We start from the raw sequence: 9,630 nt of genomic DNA on the forward strand, positions 1-9,630 counted from the left end.
AGCCAGTATGGCTTTCTTTACTATCTGTTGTGCCATTTAACAATCTGATTCCAGGCCACCCCTGCTTCGGTTCTCTCACTCAGATTCCCTACCTGGTGACCTTTCTCTGGACCTTCCTTGAGGACCAAAGCATCTCCTAAAACATCTTTTATGTTGTTCTGCATATCTGGCACCAGGCCTGAAGCTTGCTCGAGTCATTGGAATCCGTGTCCAGCCCAGAACAGAGTCCCACGCAGGTGCAGTAGAAGACATTAGCCTTCTCAACACCTGCCTCGTATCTGTCTTTTGTGCCTTATGTGTCTCCCTGTGGTTTTTCAGCACAGAAGCTGTAAATTCCAGCCACCATCTCCACGTGCCAGCCACAGCGATACCAGCCTTGCAGTCTGGAGGCAAAGTGGGGGAAGCTTCGCAGGGGTCAGCCCCAGGGGAAGAGAGGGCAGTAGGGGCCGGTGGACAGGTCCACTGTTGGGTAGTCACGTGGTGGCAGCAGCATCGTTGGCCAACCAGTTCTGTAGCAAGCTTTGTTCCCAGACGTGAAGCCCTCAACCTGGTCCTTCAGCCTTCCTGGCAATACTGAAGCCACATGGCATTGCATAAAATTGTCTCTTGAAAAAGGACACACACGCATAACACTGCACAAATCTTAAGAGTATACTTTGATGGATTTTCACGAAGGGGATCAATCCTTACCAGCATTCATATCAATAAACAAAGCCCTAGAAACCCTTCATTTCCCGTCAGGTGCCTTGGCAGTCACTGGTGCCCCTAGAAGGAAATCACTATCCTGACTTCTCACACCGTTCATTAGTTTTGCCTGTGTTTCGAATGTTGAGAAGGTGGAATCGTGGTGTTGGGCTTCTTCATTTTGCAGTTGAGAGGCCTCCGTGTTCCGTGTTGTTGTCGGTCATTCACTCTCATTCAGATGCGGTTTCCCACTGGAGGAATATACGTATCACAATCCCTGTGTCCATTCCACTGGGCACGGACATGTGGCTTGGGTCCAGACGTGGCTCCTACGAATAGGGCTGTCGTGAACATTGTTGTACATGTCTTGGAGGCCAGTATTTAAAGACAAATACGTTTTCTGTTTTTCCTATGTCAGTTAAAATGAGTTTTCATTGTTTTTAACTAGAAGCTCTGAGGGGGGCCTGGGTGGCTCAATCAGTTAAGCATCCGACTCTCGATTTCGGCTCAGGTCATGATTCTCACTGTTCGCGAAATCGAGACTCACGTCAGGCTCTGCGCTGTCAGACTCTCTCTGGGACTCTCTCTCTCCCTCTCTCTCTCTCAAAATAAACAAGTTAATTTTAAAAAAAGAGCTCTGATATCCAGAAACATCAGTGTTGTTACATCTCCGGATGCTCTGGCCATTTCAAAGCTGAAAAGCTAAAGACGCTTCGGACAGTGAAGGTAGAGTGACACGGTGGTGTTAAATGTGAGGATTCTTTTTATGATGACAGTTCCGGAGCGTGATCTATTGTTTGTGTTTTAAGTTTTATTTTAATTCCAGCATAGTTACATACAGTATAATGTTAACGTTGGAGGTGCCATATAGTGATTCAACAGTTGCATACATCACTGAGTGATCCTCATGACAAGTGCCCTCCTTAATCCCCGTCACCTATTTCCCCGATCCCCTCCCCTCTGGTAACCATCAGTGTGTTCTCTATAGTTGAGTCTGTGTCTTGCTTTGTCTCTCTGCCTCTTATTTTTTTCCCTTTGTTCATTTGTTTTGTCTAAAGTGCTATCCTTATATTTAAACTTTGATATTGATTTTAAAGGTCATTTTGTATCTGCTCCTGCTTTTTTCTTTTTTAATATTTACTTCATTTTAAGAGGAAGAGAAAGAGAGTGTAGGGGAGGGGCAGAGAGAGAGGGAGACAGAGAATCCCAAGCAGGCTCCAAGCTGTCAGCACAGAGCCTGTTGTGGGGCTCGAACTCACGAATCGCGAGATCATGACCTACACCAAAGTCAGATGCTTAACCAACTGAGCCACCCAGGCACCCCTGCTCATGCTTTTTTTTTTTTTTTTTTTTTTTTTTATCTTACAAAGTTTTTTGGCCAAAAGCAATACATTTCTACCTTGATCAGATGATGCCAGTCTTTAACAGGATAAAAAAAGTTACGAACAGCCGTGTCCTTTACCCATCTCTACTCAAGAAACTGTATGTGTTCCTGTTCCAGTGTCCATCAGATCAACACTGGACATTGTACCACATTTTAGATTCACTTTGTTGTGAATCTGAAACAATCGAGTCTGAGTCTTAAAAATAGTGTATGTCTTGAAGAGCTTAATCCAATGTCCAACGATGGTGGCTGATTAATTAAACTGATATTTGCATTATAAAGAAATACTGGAGTAAGCTGTGAGAGCACTTTTAAAACAAGGTGCAATTGGGCCAGTACTTTGATTTTCTTTGGCTCAGCTTGAAAGACGTAAGAGAAAGGAATCAGAGTAGCAGACTGGCTCAGGGAGGTAGCGATTGCATTTTGTTGGTGGTGACAAGAATCGTTCATACGGTAGATTAAAACGGACTATTTTAAGGGCTTGGTCTTTTTCCAAGTAATAAGTGCCCACATTGTTATAACCCAGCGATCTGTTATGAATGATTTTTAGTGCTGTCAAGACACTGAAGTTGAGTTATTGTTTATTCGTATCGCTGCAGGTCAGGTCTGCAAGGAAACAGCTGTATTTTATAATTTGTTAGCAGGTAGATTAGAATGATGTTAATACTTAGCTCTTTCTCTGTGTGTTTTATAGTGGAAAGAACTTCGGAGTCAAATATACATGGATTCATATCCTGGTTCATTGGCTTTGTGACCTTGAGTCACGTAGTGACGTAGGTAATGTCTCCCAAGCCTCAGGTCCTACAAATGAAAATGGGTTAGTGAAACACTTATTTCCAGGGTGTTCAGAAGGCTTAGATGAAATAATGCATATAAAATGCCTACACCGTGCTTAGCGTGAAGTAGCTAATAAATACTAATTTCAGCAGCAAATTCTACTGGATTTAATTAATTTATTTTTTTGATATTCATCTTCTTTCTCTGCTTCAGACATCTTCCTTAACTTAATTCCTAGATGTTTCTTCATTGATTAGCGTATTACGTGATTTTACTTGTCTGTACTGGGCAAAGCAAACCTTCAGGTGTCATCCCTGACCACACCGCTTAGGGATCCTGCCCCCTCATGGGTCCTTGCTGGTGCCACATCACTCCCATCCCACTCCGCCCTCGAAGCCACAAACAATTGGGCCACAGTTGGCCATCCGACTCAAGAGAAACAAATCCGTGAGCTGGCCAGTGACAAACGGTCTTCAAAATTGGGTTGGGCCAAAACAGTGATGTCTGTAGGGAATATGAATGGGTGAATGCTGGGGTAGCAGCTAAAAGGATGTCATGAGTGAGAGTCAGGGCCATGCGGTCTGAGACTGTAAGAGAGAAAAGCTGTGATTAGTAGAGGAAGCGGCCAGGAGACAGAACGGCGGGAGAGCCGGGAGAGGCCAAGCCCTCGTCGGCCCTGCATGAGTCCCCAGGCCTGTTTCGTACCTCAGGTTCCATTTCCATTTTCCTTGTGTCCTTACGATAAGCCCCACTTTTCCTGAGTTGATTAAAGCATGCTTCTGTTCCTTGCAGCCAAAACAATCTGAATAGAAACTCTCTGCTGGGCATACAGAAAACACAGCCCTCCAGTGAAAACTATAACTCGCTCATGCCAGGTCTCCTGGGAACCTTCAAAATCACTGGCTTTGAGGGGGTAATTAAGGACACTATAGCATGAAGAATGAGGTGTCTGTCATTTAAAGGTTAGGCTTAAGACCATGGTATTTTTAGAATCAGATATAATGTCAGAATGGAGAATAGGGAGGGGGTGGAGCCAGTGACCCCGCACGGATTCCTGATGAATGAGCTTCAGTAAGCCATGTCTCTACCTACCTGCCTGTGTGGTCACAGGGAGAGAGCATGGAGAACCTGGGCTGAACGATGGTGGCTGAGCGAATGCATAACAACGTTACGTGGCAGAGAGTCTCAGACATTCATTTGAGATCAGTCTATGTCAGGGCCAGATGTTGGGGGGAGGACGGGAAAGTGACAGCACTGAACAAAACACGAGTGCCTTTTGCTCGTGTGTTTGCTAACAGCCCATGTGTCAAATTTGATGAAATGCATTCGTGAGCCCCTGCCAGACGTTCAAGAAAGCAGCTGTGAGTTCTCATCCTGTGAACTCGATGAGCCACCCGAACAATTTAGCTGATGGTGCTGAGTATCAGTTTATGCTGAGACAGGGTGTGGGCTGCCTCCTTCCGTGGGCCATTTGCCTTTTGGACAGCTCGCGGGAACACGTGTAGAGATACAGAGGGCATGTAGGGCATTTTAGGAGAAGCAGGAGTCTGCAGTCAACGCTGACACATTTATGCATCCACTCAGAGTTCTAAGTGGTTTGAACTATTTTTTCTAATTTATTTTACTCATTTGATCTTTGCTAGATAGGTTTCTTTGCAAATACTTGCTTAGCACCTGCTCTGCAAAGTCCAGCAGAGAATTTCCAGTTAGTATTTGTAACATTTTTCTCCACTTTGCATTTCTTCCATTACGAACTCTCTCAGGTCAGGGATTTTGTCTTTTCCGTTTGTGAATCCCAGTGTTGGGGGGTGGGGAGCGGCCAGTGCCTGGCTCACAAAAAGAGCTCAAAATACAGCTACTGAATTAATAACTTTGTGATATGTTGATCTTCAAAAGGAATTCGATCCTTTAAAGTTGGTTTTACATAATTGAAGCAGAGAGCATTTAGAAAGTGAATGCACAAAGCATCTGAGTTCATATGCTGGCTCTCGTGTTTATTAGCCGTACCCCGACGGGGGACCTGACCTCCGAGCCTCGATCCTAACCTGTACGATGAGGAAGGATGGAGTGTGTATGAGGTTCCTGGAACAGAGTGGTGCTGGTGGTCACCGATACAAGCATTCTAAGAGCGGAATTGTTGAGAAGGAGGATTTTAGAATCAGATCAGATCTCCGCTCGACCACTGTCTTGCTGTGTGGCCCATGTAAGGCATATGGCACTCTGCTTCGCACACAGCGGGTGAGTGATAAATTAGTATCATTATGAATAATAAAAGACAATTATCATTATGGCTGTTACTAGTATTAAATTACTTCTCTAAAAGGACGTACAAAACAGAGATATTCAAATCCATTTGGAAGGAGGAGAAATAAATTTTAGAGGACCTCAGAACGAGAAGATCTCTATAATCGAGCACCAAATTTAGCTTTGGGTTTCCTGGCAACTAATGCAACAATAAGAAATACAACAGTTTATGTAATTTTTTTTTTATCAGTTGTAACTAGTCAACCAGTGCTGCGCTGTCTAATATGGTAACCAGTAGCCACGTGGGGCTGTGATTGAGTCTTTGAAAAGTGGCTCGTCTAAATTGAGATGTGCTATAAAAGTAAAATACGCTGGATTGTGAAGACTTAGTATGAAAAAGTATATATCTCATGAATAAAGTTTTATATTGATTACATGTTGAGGTTATGGTATTTTGGTTATTTGGACTAAATAAAATATATTTATTATTAAAATTGATTCTACCTGTTTCTTTTTATTTTTTTTTGATGTGGCTGATTAGAAACTTTATATATGGTGCACCTTTGTGACTTGCATTATATCTCTAGAGAGGATGCTAAACTTCTTTTACTCTCACTATTTTAAGTGGAACTTATATAACTTATATTTTATGTTCATATGAAATATGTAATATGTCATTATATAATTACATTATAATATCACTGTATAAATATGTAATATAATGAAATATTTAATATCAAGTATATAGTATTAACGTATACATACGTAATCATATACAATATAGTTCATAGTAAACTAAATATAAAGTATATTATATATTGAGTTCAGCAAAGAACGTGGTCACCATCAGAGCATAGAACAAGTAACAATTTGAGATACACGTTAGAGATCTGGCTTTATCACGATTATATTCACTGAGATGTTTTGAGGCAAATATGAAAGATTTCAATGATCCCTCGTATCTCTGCCTGCGTTGTACCACCGGATGGTCTGGGGCCTTGGGGTTAGCTTTTTATGTTTGTCAGAAATTGGCTCCAAATACAAACAAGACTGGTTATGACTGGTTGTGATGTGAAAATAGATACCCTATTAACTTTCGCCTTTGGAGACCCCAGCTCATAACTAATCCTGACTACTGATACTGATTACATCTAGGTCATTCTCTATGAGATGCCCGGAAGCTACCAGTTGCCCTGGAGCTGAGCGGGCCTCAGTGAAGACTGAGCCCTATGCTTTTTTTTTTTTTTTTTACCTGAGTATTAATTCAGTCTTTTCCACGTGCTAGTTGCTGAGGAGGATGCAAAAGAAATGTAAATGTGTGTTTTGGTCCCCCAAAAGATCGCCATCCAGCTCGGGGACAAATGCACCGGAGACCATCACGTCAGAAGCAAAGGCAGTGCCCAGGGAAGTGGCAGAATGAGGCACGAATACAGGAGCCCAGGAAGGGAGAGGCGGGCCACCTGGGGAGGCTGAGGACTTTGTCACAGAGGAGGTGGGGCTTGGGCGGGAGCCAGCAGGATGGGCAGGAGGTCAGCAGATCTTACTGCCTGACATTGTTACTTAATTGTTACCCACACTCGTCTTATCTCCCAGCCAGATTGCACAGTCTCAGGGGAGAGTGACCTTTCCCTCCATAACCGGCACAGAGCCGTGCATACAGTAAGTGACTAATAATCTCCCCTGGAATGAGGTTGTCAAGAGGTTAATCTGCAAGGATTGAAATTGCTAATGTTGATAATGGGACCTCTCTTTAAAAAACCTTAAAAAAATGTGTTAATTGTCCTGTAAACCTTTCGTATCATCATGATAAAGCCGGAGATTTGTTTCCAGTGCTTATCTTAAGCGATTGTGCTGTGCTCTGAAGTTGGCGGTGTTCTTAACCTCCACATGAGCATTTTTTTAGAAAACAGCTTTTGTCTCCATCTCCAGAGCCACTGTTAGGGAGGGGGAGGCTGATTTGCTAGGCACGTCCTAGAGAAACTGGCTGAGGAGTTGTTTTTTTAAAACAATTTTATTTTTTATTTATTTTTTTTTTCAACGTTTTTTATTTATTTTTGGGACAGAGAGAGACAGAGCATGAACGGGGGAGGGGCAGAGAGAGAGAGGGAGACACAGAATCGGAAACAGGCTCCAGGCTCCGAGCCGTCAGCCCAGAGCCCGACGCGGGGCTCGAACTCACGGACCGCGAGATCGTGACCTGGCTGAAGTCGGACGCTTAACCGACTGCGCCACCCGGGCGCCCCTAAAACAATTTTGATAATTAGATGAGATCATTGAATTTGGAAGCCTGATAGCTGCGGACAGTGGACCCTTGCAGGGTCACCAGATGTAAGCGTGTTGAGACGTGTGCGTGTGGTGTCCATTCCAGCAGAGTACGTGGCTGAGGGACTCCCTGTCCTGCCTACCTTGCCGGACTCGGGGAACAGAGGGGCGATGGGGCGGGGAGCAAGGAAGGACCTGGGGAAGCTTGCATGGGGAGGACGGGGGTGTGCCTTATTCCTCCGTTTTCACTTGAACTAGCCGCTTCCGTTTCATTATCGCTAAGCACCTTGGCTTCAGTGTTTTCCAAAGAGGAAATGGGAGCAAACCCAGCACCCAGATACGGTGACCACAACACTCTCCCACACATCTGCCCTCGCGTGGCCGGGGTGTTTGGCCGGTTCATAAACACGCCATGGTGATGACCTAATAATAACAGAAGTGTCACGACCTGGCAGGCGGCAGGGGACATGAAGACGTTTGGCCTGAAATCCTCTGACGTGTCCAAGGCTCACACTCGGCTTCTGCTTTTCACCCAGTTCCCCAGCACCCAGCGGAGCGGGACCCGGGAGGCGCTGTGACTGGGGATCTGGTATGAATGAATCACGGCAGAGACTGCCAACCGAGAGGGAGATTTACGGTCTCCAGCCTTGAGTTCTCCAAGTTTCAGACGTGGACAGGGGCTAAAAGTCTCTCCTGACGTGGCCCGGGCTGCAGGCCCAGGCAGACGTCGTCACTCTCTCTGTGCTGCTGCTAGGGAACCGCAGCGACTTCTCAATGACGTTTAATCCGTCCTCTTGTTGTGATCCTTCGTGTCGCACCGAGATTCTAAAATTAAGACTGGAAACTGAGAAGAATACCTTCGGGGCCCTCCAGCCGCCACCACGTTTGCACACAAAGTACGGACTGACATTTGAAATCCTTTACTTTCTAACTCCCAGCCAGGGGCTCACCCTTATCACCACGGCGTCCGGACCGTGTCTGAGCCCCAACCCTGCACGCAGCTCTGCTCCCTGTCTTGCCCGTCCCCCAGTGCCCAACACCCTTTCCACCTGTGGCATCCGCTTGGGCTCAGGGCCCTCCAGTGCCCCTCCTGCCTGAAGCTGTTGCTCAGCAGTTTCCTTCCAGAAAGGCCCACACGTAGTGCTTTATGCCAGACGTGTTTGGTGAGATGGACACTTTTGACCTGTCTAGATCTGCAGTCAGTGGGTCGGCACGACGTCTTAAACTCGCTTTGCTGCACCAAGGGGATTTGTTTCAAATAGAGATGCCTGGGTCCTACCCCCTTGGGTTCTGATTCACGGATTCCTGGATGGGGCCCAGTGATTTGCATTTCCATGTAGAGCTTCCAGTGCTGGGGGTAGAAAGATCCTCTTTGGAGAAACACAAACCTAAGATGTACCACCCTGCCCCTGCCTCCTCTCTCCTGACCCTTTCCTATTTAGCCCTCTCTCAGTGCCGGCCTCAATGAGATCCCTATGTGATGGTTAATTTTTTTTTAAATTTTTTTTTTTTTCAACGTTTTTTATTTATTTTTGGGACAGAGAGAGACAGAGCATGAACGGGGGAGGGGCAGAGAGAGAGGGAGACACAGAATCGGAAACAGGCTCCAGGCTCCGAGCCATCAGCCCAGAGCCTGACGTGGGGCTCGAACTCACGGACCGCGAGATCGTGACCTGGCTGAAGTCGGACGCTTAACCGACTGCGCCACCCAGGCGCCCCTGTGATGGTTAATTTTATGTGACAGCGTCGCTGGGCTGCACTACCCAGATAGGTGATCAACATTATTCTGAATGTTTCTGTGAAGGTGTCTGGGATTAGATAATACTCAAATTGGTAGACTTTGAGGAAAGCGATTGCCTTCCATAGCGTGGGTGGGCCTCATCTAATCAGTTGCCGGCATGCATAGAACAAAAACCTGACCTCTCCTGAGTGTGAGGGAATTCTGTTGGAAGATGGCCTTTGGATTTCATCTGTAACATTTGCTCTCCCCTGGGTTTCCAGTCTGCCAGCCCACAGTGCAGACTTTGGACTTGTCAACCTCCTTAATCTTGGAAACCAGTTTCTTAAAATCTTTCTCTCTCCGTACACACACACACACACCCACATACATTTTTCTCATTTTTCTTATTGGCTCTGTTTCTCTGCTCTCTGATGCACCCTGTGAGAATTTGAACTCCACTCCTTCTCACTGCAAAGTATATATAGTCAACCCCCATGCCAGAATCTCCCAGAACAAGGCCTAAACCTATCTGAACAACCCAGAAGCCCTTAAAAATGCA

Source organism: Panthera onca, chromosome B2 (assembly GCF_046562875.1).
Source record: "Panthera onca isolate mPanOnc1 chromosome B2, mPanOnc1 haplotype 2, whole genome shotgun sequence".
Classification (NCBI taxonomy): Eukaryota; Metazoa; Chordata; class Mammalia; order Carnivora; family Felidae; genus Panthera; species Panthera onca.